General features: G+C 50.7%; 2 non-coding genes across 2 annotated transcripts; both read right to left on the minus strand.

Annotated features, from left to right (window-relative positions):
* Positions 1-8,102: 8,102 nt before the first annotated feature.
* On the minus strand, positions 8,103-8,175 carry trnar-ccu. Its single transcript has one exon. It is a non-coding gene; the product is annotated as a tRNA-Arg (tRNA).
* Positions 8,176-9,042: 867 nt separating this feature from the next.
* trnar-ccu lies at positions 9,043-9,115 on the minus strand. Its single transcript has one exon. It is a non-coding gene; the product is annotated as a tRNA-Arg (tRNA).
* Between the last annotated feature and the right edge of the window lie 3,052 nt (positions 9,116-12,167).

Genomic DNA, 12,167 nt, shown 5'->3' on the forward strand with positions numbered 1-12,167 from the left:
CTACCAGTGCCACGAGCTAGTCAGAGTAGGAATGTCAGGATAGATAGGATGAATGCGTAGCTCGCGAGATGGTGCAAGAGGGAGGGATTCAAATTCCTGGGGCATTGGGACCGGTTCTGGGGGAGGTGGGACCAGTACAAACCGGACGGTCTGCACCTGGGCAGAACTTGAACCGATGTCCTAGGGGGGGGGGGGGTGTTTGCTAGAGCTGTTGGGGAGGATTTAAACTAATGTGGCAGGGGGATGGGAACCGATGCAGGAAGTTGGAAGGTAGTAAAACAGGGACAGAAGCAAAAGGAAGTAAGGGGGAAAGTGTAAGGCAGAGAAGACATAGTCAAAAATCAAAAAGGGCGACAGTACAAGGTACAGTGACTGAGGGGAGCTCAGTGAATAGGCCCAGTAATACTAAATGGAATAAAACTGGAGATGTTAAGATTCAAAACAGAGGTAAAAAAAAACCCAACATAAGTGTACTTTACCTGAATGCTCGTAGTATTCGGAATAAAGTAAATGAGGTGATGGCGCACATCATCGTGAATGACTATGATTTAGTGGTCATTACTGAAACATGGTTAAAGGATGGTCACGACTGGGAGTTAAATATCCGAGGGTATCAAACTATTCGGAAGGACAGAGTGGATGGTAAGGGAGGTGGTGTTGCTCTGTTATTTAAGGATGACATCCGGGCAATAGTAAGGGATGACATCAGTGTTATGGAGGATAAGGTTGAATCCATTTGGGTGGAAATCAGGAATAGTAAGGCGAAAAAGTCACTGATAGGAGTAGTCTATCGGCCACCAAATAGTAACGTTATGGTGGGGCAGGCAATAAACAAAGAAATAACTGATGCATGTAGAAATGGTACAGCAGTTATCATGGGGGATTTTAATCTACATGTCGATTGGTTTAACCAGGTCGGTCAAGGCAACCTTGAGGAGGAGTTTATAGAATGTATCCGCGATAGTTTCCTAGAATAGTATGTAATGGAACCTATGAGGGAACAAGCGGTCCTAGATCTTGTCCTGTGAAATGAGACAGGATTGATTCATGATCTCATAGTTAGGGATCCTCTCGGAAGGAGCGATCACAATATGGTGGAATTTAAAATACAGATGGAGGGTGTGACAGTAAAATCAAATACTAGTGTTTTGTGTTTAAACAAAGGAGATTACAATGGGATGAGAGAAGAACTAACTAAGGTAGACTGGGAGCAAAGACTTTATGGTGGAACAGTTGAGGAACAGTGGAGAACCTTCCAAGCGATTTTTCACAGTGCTCAGCAAAGGTTTATACCAACAAAAAGGAAGGACGGTAGAAAGAGGGAAAATCGGCCGTGGATATCTAAAGAAATAATGGAGAGTATCAAATTGATACTCTTTAGAGGATGAGAAGGGAGTTTTAATAATGGGAGATGAGGAAATGGCTGAGGAACTGAACAGGTTTTTTGGGTCGGTCTTCACAGTGGAAGACACAAATAACCTGCCAGCGACTGATAGAAATGAGGCTATGACAGGTGAGGACCTTGAGAGGATTATTATCACTAAGGAGGTAGTGATGGGCAAGCTAATGGGGCTAAAGGTAGACAAGTCTCCTGGCCCTGATGGAATGCATCCCAGAGTGCTAAAAGAGATGGCTAGGGAAATTGCAGATGCACTAATGATGATTTACCAAAATTCACTAGACTCTGTGGTGGTCCCGGTGGATTGGAAATTAGCAAACGTGACACCACTGTTTAAAAAAGGAGGTAGGCAGAGAGCAGGAAATTATAGGCCTGTGAGCTTAACTTCGGTAGTAGGGAAGATGCTGGAATCTATCATCAAGGAAGAAATAGCGAGGCATCTGGATAGAAATTGTCCCATTGGGCAGACGCAGCATGGGTTCATAAAGGGCAGTTCGTGCCTAACTAATTTAGTGGAATGTTTTGAGGACATTACCAGTGCAGTAGATAACGGGGAGCCAATGGATGTGGTATATCTGGATTTCCAGAAAGCCTTTGACAAGGTGCCACACAAAAGGTTGCTGCATAAGATACAGATGCACGGCATTAAGGGTAAAGTAGTAGCATGGATAGAGGATTGGTTAATTAATAGAAAGCAAAGAGTGGGGATTAATGGGTGTTTCTCTGGTTGGCAATCAGTAGCTAGTGGTGTCCCTCAGGGATCCGTGTTGGGCCCACAATTGTTCACAATTTACATAGATGATTTGGAGTTGGGGACCAAGGGCAATGTGTCCAAGTTTGCAGATGACACTAAGATGAGTGGTAAAGCAAAAAGTGTAGAGTCTGCAGAGGTGATTTGGATAGGTTAAGTGAATGGGCTAGGGTCTGGCAGATGGAATACAATGTTGACAAATGTGAGGTTATCCATTTTGGTAGGAATAACAGCAAACGGGATTATTATTTTAACGATAAAATATTAAAGCATGCCGCTGTGCAGAGAGACCTGGGTGTGCTAGTGCATGAGTCACAGAAAGTTGGTTTACAGGTGCAACAGGTGGTTAAGAAGGCAAATGGAATTTTTTCCTTCATTGCTAGAGGGATGGAGTTTAAGACTAGGGCGGTTATGTTGCAATTGTATAAGGTGTTAGTGAGGCCACACCTGGAGTATTGTGTTCAGTTTTGGTCTCCTTACTTGAGAAAGGACATACTGGCACTGGAGGGTGTGCAGAGGAGATTCGCTAGGTTAATCCCAGAGCTGAAGGGGTTGGATTATGAGGAAAGGTTGAGTAGACTGGGACTGTACTGGTTGGAATTTAGAAGGATGAGGGGGGATCTTATCGAAACATTTAAAATTATGAAGGGAATAGATAGGATAGATGCGGGCAGGTTGTTTCCACTGGCGGGTGAAAGCAGAACTAGGGGACATAGCCTCAAAATAAGGGGAAATAGATTTAGGACTGAGTTTAGGAGGAACTTCTTCACCCAAAGGGTTGTGAATCTATGGCATTCCTTGCCCAGGGAAGCAGTTGAGGCTCCTTCATTAAATATTTTTAAGGTAAAGATAGATAGTTTTTTGAAGAATAAAGGGATTAAGGGTTATGATGTTCGGGCCGGAAAGTGGAGCTGAGTCCACAAAAGATCAACCATGATCTCATTGAATGGCGGAGCAGGCTCGAGGGGCCAGATGGCTTACTCCTGCTCCTAGTTCTTATCCTCTAAACAACAGTGCATTGGCCCAGACAATTTCACCAAAGGCTCCTAAAAGCTTTCTGGTCTTGGAAAGCAAGATTCTTTTAAAAACATGACTACAGCAGTCAAACACACTGTAAACCAGGTTTTTAATCCTTAAATTGCCAAATGTTTATAATCCAATATATCTAAAATTCTGCATTTTTCACAGGTGTTTCAATACAATTGTCATGCATATAATAATCACTGTATCCATTCAATGTGAGTCATACAGCCCAAGGAGGTTCGATACCAATCCCCGCCTCTCTGTTCACTATAACTCAAAGGTTGTCGACAGCGACCTTCCCCCATTGGGCCTCTGTGGCGGCTGCCCCTCAGCACGTAGTCCTGGCCTTTGGAATGTCCAGTCTGTCACACTCGGTCAGGGATAGCTCCGTTCACTGGAAAACCAACAGGCTTCGGGCAGATCAAAGAGAATCTTTCACCGAGTTGATGATCCTCCAGCAGCAGTTGATGTTTGTCTCGGAGTGCGTCCCTGGGAACAGCCCGTCGAGCACAGAGTCCTGCGTCCGCGGAGCTGCTCGGGGTGAACCTCGACAAACATCACCTCATCTCTCTCCAGGCCTTCTTTTCAAAGACACAGTCCACAAGGAGATGGGTAACGGTCTCTTCCTCACCACAGTCACCCCGAGGGCCACATGCGGATAGGGTGAGACTCCGGGCGTGTGGGAAGGATCTGACCGGGATGATCTTTATCACCACCAAACAAGCCAGGTCTTGGTGCTTGTTTGAAAGTTCTGGTGATGAGACATTCTGCCAAATGACCTTGTCAGTCTGCTCAGGGAACCATCCGCCTGGATCCACCATCTCCTCTTCCCGGAGGGTCTCTAGAAGGTCACGTACAGATCACTGCCCAATGGACTTTTGGTCAAAGGTGCTTCCACGAAGGACAGGTGGTACGGCACAGTCCAACTACTTGGAGCGTTCTATGGCGGCGTGGCAAAACCCATCCTTCACATCCTTTAGGACAGCAAGGTGACACAGTGGTTAGAACTGCTGCCTCACAGCGCCAGGGACACAGGTTCAAATGCAGCCTTGGATGATTGTGCAGAGTCTGCACATTCTCCCCGTGTGCGCGTGGGTTTCCTCCGGGTGCTCCGGTTTCCTCCCACAGTCCAAAGATGTGTCGCTTAGGTGTATTGGCCGTGATAAATTACCCTTAGTGTCCAAACATTTAGCTGGGTTACTGGGTTACGGGGATAGGGTGGAGGCGTGGGCTTAAGTAAGGTGCTCTTTCCAGGGGCTGGTGCAGACCCGATGGGCCGAATGGCCTCCTTCTGCACTGTATGGATTCTCTGAACACCAGGGGCAGGTAGAACCTCAGCACATAGTGACTCTTGCTGTTTGCGTGCTGGGGACCCACATACAGCTTGATGGAGCCACACACAGAGGTGACCATTGGGATTAGGGTGATGGAGGTGGGGGGGGGGGGGGGGGGGGGGGCAGAATCATGTAGTGGATTTATCAGCCATCGAGCCAGACTGAAAGCACCCTCGATCCCGAGAGACTGAGTAAGTGAGAGAACCTCAGTCTCCCCTTGACCTTCTCCGCTCAAAGGTGAACAATCCCAGCTTCTCTGGTCCCTCTACATTGAACTGAAACCCCCCCCCCCCATCCCTGGCACCTTTCTAGTAAATCCCCTCCGCACCCTCTCCAACAACCTGACATGCTTTCCCTGGGCAATGAGACACAGCACGCCAGCTGAACTCAGCAGAGATTTGGAAGCGTTTATTTTAACTTTCTAGTTTTTCTCTTCAATGCCGCCACTACACAAAGCTGAATATCCCACTGGGCAAATCCCCTCCACCCTCAAAATAGTACCCTTCGCATCAATCTTTCTCTTGGACTAGTTAGAGTCCGGGTTCTGGGCAATGGGCCTTTCAAACAATGAAGCGATTTGCAGCAAAGCTGGAGACCGCCTACCCCACCGCCTCCTCTATGCGTCCATAATTGGGCAGCGTGTGTGTGTGAGCGTTTGTTTAATTGTTGTGAGTGCTCCACCTCTGCCAAAATGATGTGTAGCTCAGGTGAACGAGGAGCTCCCACTCGCTGCGGCAACACAAACACCTCTCGGGAAAGGTGAGCTGCTACCTTGGCTGGATTGGCCAATCAGATCGGCCACTTCACGCTGCCAGGGGAGAGGCTTGTTGATGTTCCACTGCAAAGAGTTGTCCAAGACGGGGCTGTTGCAGACGGGCATATTCCAAAGCCCAGGGCTACGTGCTGAGGGGCGCACTAAAGCTTGGGGTAGCCGCCAGCGGTGGCGCAATGGGGAAAGGTCGCTGTCTACGACCTTTCAGCCATAGAGCACCGAGGGGGAGGGGGTTGTATTTATTGAAGTACCTTAGAGAGCAATTTGATGTACGTAACAAAGCTGAATATTATTGCACTTTGTGTGACGGCCATTTTGAAATGTTTGCGAAAATAAATGTGGTGGAGCACTGACTATTGAACTTTTTAGAGAGAGAACAAAAGAACAAAGAACAGTACAGCACAGGAACAGACCCTTCGGCCCTCCAAGTCTGTGCTGACCATGCTGCCCGTCTAACCTAAAACCTTCAACACCTCCGGGGTCCGTATCCCTCTACTCCCAATGTGGTGAATTATACTGTATTGTAATTCACACTGTATTGCATTGCATAGGGGCTGGTTTAGCTCACAAGGCTAAATCGCTGGCTTATAAAGCAGACCAAGCAGGCCAGCAGCACGGTTCGATTCCCGTACCAGCCTCCCCGGACAGGCGCCGGAATGTGGCGACTAGGGGCTTTTCACAGTAACTTCATTGAAGCCTACTCGTGACAATAAGCGATTTTCATTTTTCATTCTTTTGTGTCCGTGTGGGCTCTGTATGTGAGCTGTTGCGTGGCTCTGCCCATAGGGGGAGATGAGGAGCATGTACAGGGCTCCACCCTTGGCTCCGCCCATGGCTCCGCCTATGGCCCCTCCCACTACCGGAAGTATAAAATGCTGCAGCCGTAAGCCCTGCTCTCAGTTCTTCTGGTCGCAGGCAGGCTCAGTTGTAAGACTATTAAAACCACAGTTTACTTCCAATCGTGTCTCCAGTAAATTGATGGTCACATCACCCATCCTATTCATGTATTTGTCACGACGGCCCTTGTCACGACGACTCCACCTGCCAGCCCCACCCAAGTCTCTAACGGATCTATATCCTGCCGTATCCTCTGACAATCCACGTGATTCTAAAATAGATACAAGCAAAAGATTGCCGAGGTGACCACCTTCTGGAAATTCCTCTCAGGATTATACATGACCGACCGGCCTCAGGAGAACAGGAAATATCACAGCTGACAGGCGTGGAGACCTGCTTCAGAGAGGCACCCAAAACCTATCTCCGTTGGGTTATATGTCAGAATGTGGAGATGGTGCTGAGTTGAGCTCTGGGGTGAAAGACAGTTGCCGATTCCCTCCCAGGAATGCACAGAGATAACCCTCGCTGCAGACCCCATCTGTGTTGTACTGGTTGGTGTGTCTATTTCAAAGGGTCGGTGCAGACCTGATGGGCCAAATGGCCTCCTTATGCACTGTAGGGATTCTATGGTAGAACAGGCTGGAGGAGTTAAATAACCTCCTCTTGTTCCCAGAGTCTATGGTTGAGAGCTGAGGAGAATTTGGTAAGTTTTGTTGACCAAGCCAACACCGTGATGAAGTTAAAGTTCTGCTTCGATCAGCTGCAACAAAAGGAGATATTAGGGCAACAAGGTAGGTTTTAAGGAGCATCTTAATGGAGAAAGGGGTAGAGAGAGACACAGAGGTTTAGAGGGTGAATTGCAGGTTCAAGCAGTGCAAGACATGTTGGAGCAGTGAACTCTGGTGATGTACAAGGGGCCTGATTTGGAGGAGTTCAGAGATAGGGGAGGGGCTGGAGGAGGGATTTGGAAACAAGGGGCGGGATTCCCTGATTGCCGAAATCGCATTCGGTGATCGGCCAGAGAATCCACGTTTACGCAGAATCGGGGGCGGCGCTGTTTTTGCGATGATCCGCGCCCTCAGAAATGGCGTGCTCGGGGAGAAGGAGGCAGGCCATTGGGATGGACTCACCTCAGGCCCTCTCCCGATGGTCCGCCACCGACGGGCCGAGTCCCTGAGGGCGTAGGGCGTGTCAGTCCTCACAGCGTTCGGGGGCTTTGCAAAGCGGCTGCGGACTGTGTCGTTCTGCTGTCCGGAGTGGGGGGCTTCGGCGGGGGCTGGGGGGGGGGGGGGGTACTGGTGGGGGTATAGTCCGAGGGTGGCGAGGCTGGTTACAAGGGGGCAGTTTTTGGCAGGTCTGCGCCCGTCCAGCGCCATGTTGTACGGTGCGCCGTGCGCCTGCGCGGTTATGGACCCGGCCATTCTCCGGCCGTATCCGCAGGTAAATGAGGGGGCTCTATGTGGCATGGCTGCTAGCCCCCCACCGGGTGGAGGGCCAGAGCGGGGGCCGGACCAGACAGATCCTGCGCACATCGCTGCAGAATAGGAGAACCCAGGCCAGGAGGTTTAAAATGAAGAATTCCAGCATCCACACAAAGGGATGGGAGAGGCTCTGGGGTAGTCTGTCTACCAGCTCACTGTGGTGTCAGATTGGCACCAATATTCAAAAAGGGGGAATAAATCAGAGATGGAAATATAAAAACCCGTTAGAATGACGTCGATTAGAGGAACTGAACCGCCTCCAGCAAAACTCTGGGCAAGGTGATCCCCCACCTAGTTGGTTGATTTTATAAGGGGGCTGGTGGATTACTGGTAGCCCTGTTAACGTTGAAGGGCCTCGACAAGAACGCAAGCATTAGGGAATGGGGTAGGCCATTCGGCCCCTCAATCCTGGCTGATCTGGTTGTGACCTCAACTCCTTTCCTGTCTGTCCCCCAGAACTCTTGTCGATCAAAAAACTATCGACAAGAGTTAAATCTTCAATCACCACCCCAGATGGGACTCGAACCCATAATCCCTGGCTTAGGAGGCCAGTGCCTTATCCATTAGGCCACTGGGGCGGTACTGTGTTGAATGAAATCCGGAGCTCTTAGCTAGCGTACTGCGACCTGAGGTTCCTGATTTGGGCTGCAGGGCTGTTGTTGAGTCAGACTTTCACCTTTCAGGAGCGTTGCTTCTCTCCCTCTTCCAGCACAGCTTGAAAATAACAATATTTATTGTCACAAGTAGGCTTGCGTTAACGCTGCAATGAAGTTGCTGTGAAAAGCCCCTAGTCGCCACATTCCGGCGCCTGTTGGGGTACACGGAGGGAGAATTCAGAATGTCCAAATGCTAATTGTTGGGCAGCTGGAGAGGGGGTTGAAATGATCGGAGATGCTGTTTGAGCCGAGTGAGTGAGTGAGGCAGATTGAATTGAACTTGCCAGGTACATAGAGAAGAATCTCACGCACTTGCTCTGTAACCTGTGCTGGCTCTGATAGGTGAGCTCTATCATGGTAGCAGAGTGGTTTCACCGCTCCTGGGTTCGATTCCCAGCTTCGGCACTGTCTGTGTGGAGTCTGCATATTCTCTGTGTGGGTTTGCTCCGCTTTGCCCCCCACAAATCCCAGAGAACGTGCTGTTAGGTAATTTGGGCATTTTGAATTTACCTGAACAGGTGCCAGAATATGGCGACTAGGGGCTTTACACAGTAACTTCATTGCAGTGTTAATGTAAGCCTGCTTATGACAATAATAAAGATTATTAATTAATACCTCCCTTGCCCTCTTCCACAAGTATTTGGTTCCTTTGACGAAGCTCCCCTTCCCTTTGAAGCTGCTGCTCCCATCATCTCCCTCACTGCAGGCATCTGAAAGGCTCAAACTAATTCCAGGGGGTTAATCAATTAAACGAAGAGCCAGAGAGAGTTTGCTTAAAAACACACACATCACCCCAGATGGGACTCGAACCCACAATCCCTGGCTTAGGAGGCCAGTGCCTTATCCATTAGGCCACTGGGGCTGCACAGCTATCACTGCCTGTCACTGCCTGTCACACCATATGATCATCCACCATCTAATTAACGGTGCAGCGGCCAAATAGCTTCCGCTCGTCCCTCTGTTCCTTTTGGAGTCATGTGTGAATTACATTTCGAAATGAGAACAGGAAATGGTGGAAAAGCTCAGCAGGTCTGGCAACATCTTTGGAGGAAGGAACAGAGGGCGCGATCTAACCGTCTTGTCCCACCCCACCCGGGACGTGATGAAGCCAGCAAACCTCGCGAGTGGCCTCTCGCACGACTGACGAAGCCGGTAACACTGAGCAAGATCTAACGGGAACTCATGAGGCATCGCGACCTGGATCCCGCCCACAATGATCCCTGGCGACTGGGGGCCCCTGGGTGGTCAGGCGATGGGCAGATGTCACCTGGGGACTGTTGCACTGCCAGCCTCGCACCATGGCAGCGGCATACTGGCTGTGCCAAGGTGCCCAGGTGGCATCATGTTCTTGCCAGAGACCGGACCTGGGGGGGTGCTCTGCCCTTATGAGGTGGGGGCTCGATGACCTCCTACTTGGTGGGGTCTAGATATGGCACCCCGATCTCCTGCACTGGCCGGCTGAGCCCGTTAGTGCAGGAAATGGGAGTAAGTGGGGCCTGAGCGGACAATCCTCACAGAGGCCCAGAAAGGAAGCAGGGCCTTGTTTGATAAGGGGGCCGATCTGCCAGTACTGCCAATCACAGCCAAACGCACTAGACATGGGATTCTGTCTCATTTCCATTAAGTCGTGCCCAGAGTCCCGGTCTCCAGTCCATTATGACTCTTCTTTGGAACTTAGACGCTTGAGTTGGATCATTCTTTGTTCTTTAAGGAAGTTCAGTGGGTTTTGGCACAGGTTGGACCGGCGCAGGCTTGGAGGGCCGAAGGGCCTGTTCCTGCGCTGTATTGTTCTTTGTTCTTTAAGGAATCAGTCACGCTTTGTGGCCAGAGGTTATGCCCCGGGTGGGGTTCTGCCCATCCCACAGGATTGAGCCGAATTGTGTCCGTCTCCGTCGACAATCACTGGACGAAGGAGAGCCGGGAGAAAATTAAATCCATGGATTCGCGGCAGAAATAATAATAATAATAATAATCACAATAATATCAATGGAGAAAGGACCCGACAGACGTTTAATTTGGATAAAAGTCCAAACGCGGGATGGGTTTGGAGCAGCAATGTCACAACAAAATATTCCAAATTAAGGATCAGTCTAGGACCAGGGGGCACCGTTTGAGAATGGCAGGTATACTGCTTATGGTGGGAGGGGGTGGGGGGATTTGATATGTGGAATTCTCTTCCCCAGGCAGCGGGGGCTGGGGGGGGGGGGGGGGGGGGAGGGGGGAGGGGGATGGGGGGGGGGGGGGGGGGGAGGGGGATGGGGGGAGAGGTGTTAAGGGAGGAGGGACGGGAAACGGAGACTTAAGACTACAACTAGTTCAGCCATGATCTTATGGAATGGGAGAGCAGCCTGGTAGGGCTGAATGGCCGAATCCTGCTCTTACGCATGTAGCAGAGGAGGCTATTCAGCCCACTGTGCCTGCGTCGGCCATTTTCAAAGAGCTAGTCCCACTCCTCTGATCTCCACCCCACAGTCTGGCAGCTTTAGATTCCATACTGTGCAGAAGGAGGCCATTTGGCCCATCAGGTCTGCACCTACCCTCTGAAAGAGCTCCCCAACTAGGCCCGCTCCCCTGCCCTAACCCAGTAACCCCACCTAACCCGCACATCTTTGGACACTAAGGGCCAATTTAGCATGGCCAATCCACCTAACCCGCGCAGGGGCTGGTTTAGCTCTCTCAGCTAAATCGCTGGCTTATAAAGCAGGCCAGCAGCACGGTTCGATTCCCGTACCAGCCTCCCCGGACAGGCGCCGGAATGTGGCGACTAGGGGCTTTTCACAGTAACTTCATTGAAGCCTACTCGTGACAAAAAGCGATTTTCATTTTTTTTCATTTCTTTGGACTGTGGGAGGAAACCGGAGCACCCGGAGGAAACCCACGCAGACACGGGGAGAACGTGCAGACTCTGCGCAGACAGTGACCCAGCCGGGAATCGAACCCGGGACCCTGGCGCCGTGAGGGCAACAATGCCGATTGCTTTCGCCCCTTTAAGGTTGTCAAGTCGGAGGCGTCAACCTAAATCCCTGAGAGCCCACACAGCACCCCCCCCCCCCCCCCCCGCCCGCCTCCCCCACACCCCCACCAAGAGGCTAGAGCAGAACGCAAGTGGGGAAAACTGGGCCACGTTGCTGCGAGCGATTAAGTGCAGAACCGCGCCAGGAAGGGCTTGCATGCCAAGAAAGTAGTTCAGTTTGTCAGGCATTTTGGAGCCTCTTCCACAAAGGGTTGACAGACAAAAGCAAAGAGCTCCTGTGGAAAGCAACTGCGTTATGTGCCAGCGCCACCTTGTGTGCATTATCCTTCATGTCAGATATTTTCCCCTCCGGGGAGATGTGTGGGTGGTGGGGGTTGGGGGGGGGGGGGGGGGGGGGGATCGAACAGGCTGCACGGGTCAAACAGGACAACGGTCAAACAGGAAATGGGTTTAGGGTCTGTCGGGTCACAGGATTGTAAGAGTTATCAGGGAAGGGTGTGTGCGCTCGCTGTGGGTCTCTCTCTCTCTCTCTCTGCAGTTTGCAGTTCTCTGGTTCGGGGCAGGCTGATACAGCAGACATTTTGTATGAATTCGCTTCCTTGGCCACTGCCACAGGAGATCCCGCCCCCCCCCCCTCCCCTCCCCCCACCAGTGATGTCACCGAGACGGGGGAATTCCGCACAAAATGTCTGCTGCCGGAATGCTTGGTTGCTGCTCACCAGGCCGGAGCCTATAGCTCAAGGAGCGGTTTCTCAGCCTTAAAACCTGCCCACTGGCCACGAAGGGAAATTGACTAAATCGACTGGCCCCAGATTTAGGCTCCAGAGGTTTTTTTTTGGGGGGGGCAGTAACTTTAAAGAACAAGATCATTTTCCGTTTCGGGCAAGCTAATTGACAAAAAATGTTTACCCTGAAGCGATCTGGGCTGGTTGCTAGGGGC

The sequence above is a fragment of the Scyliorhinus canicula genome, chromosome 23, assembly GCF_902713615.1.
Source record: "Scyliorhinus canicula chromosome 23, sScyCan1.1, whole genome shotgun sequence".
NCBI classification, from domain to species: domain Eukaryota; kingdom Metazoa; phylum Chordata; class Chondrichthyes; order Carcharhiniformes; family Scyliorhinidae; genus Scyliorhinus; species Scyliorhinus canicula.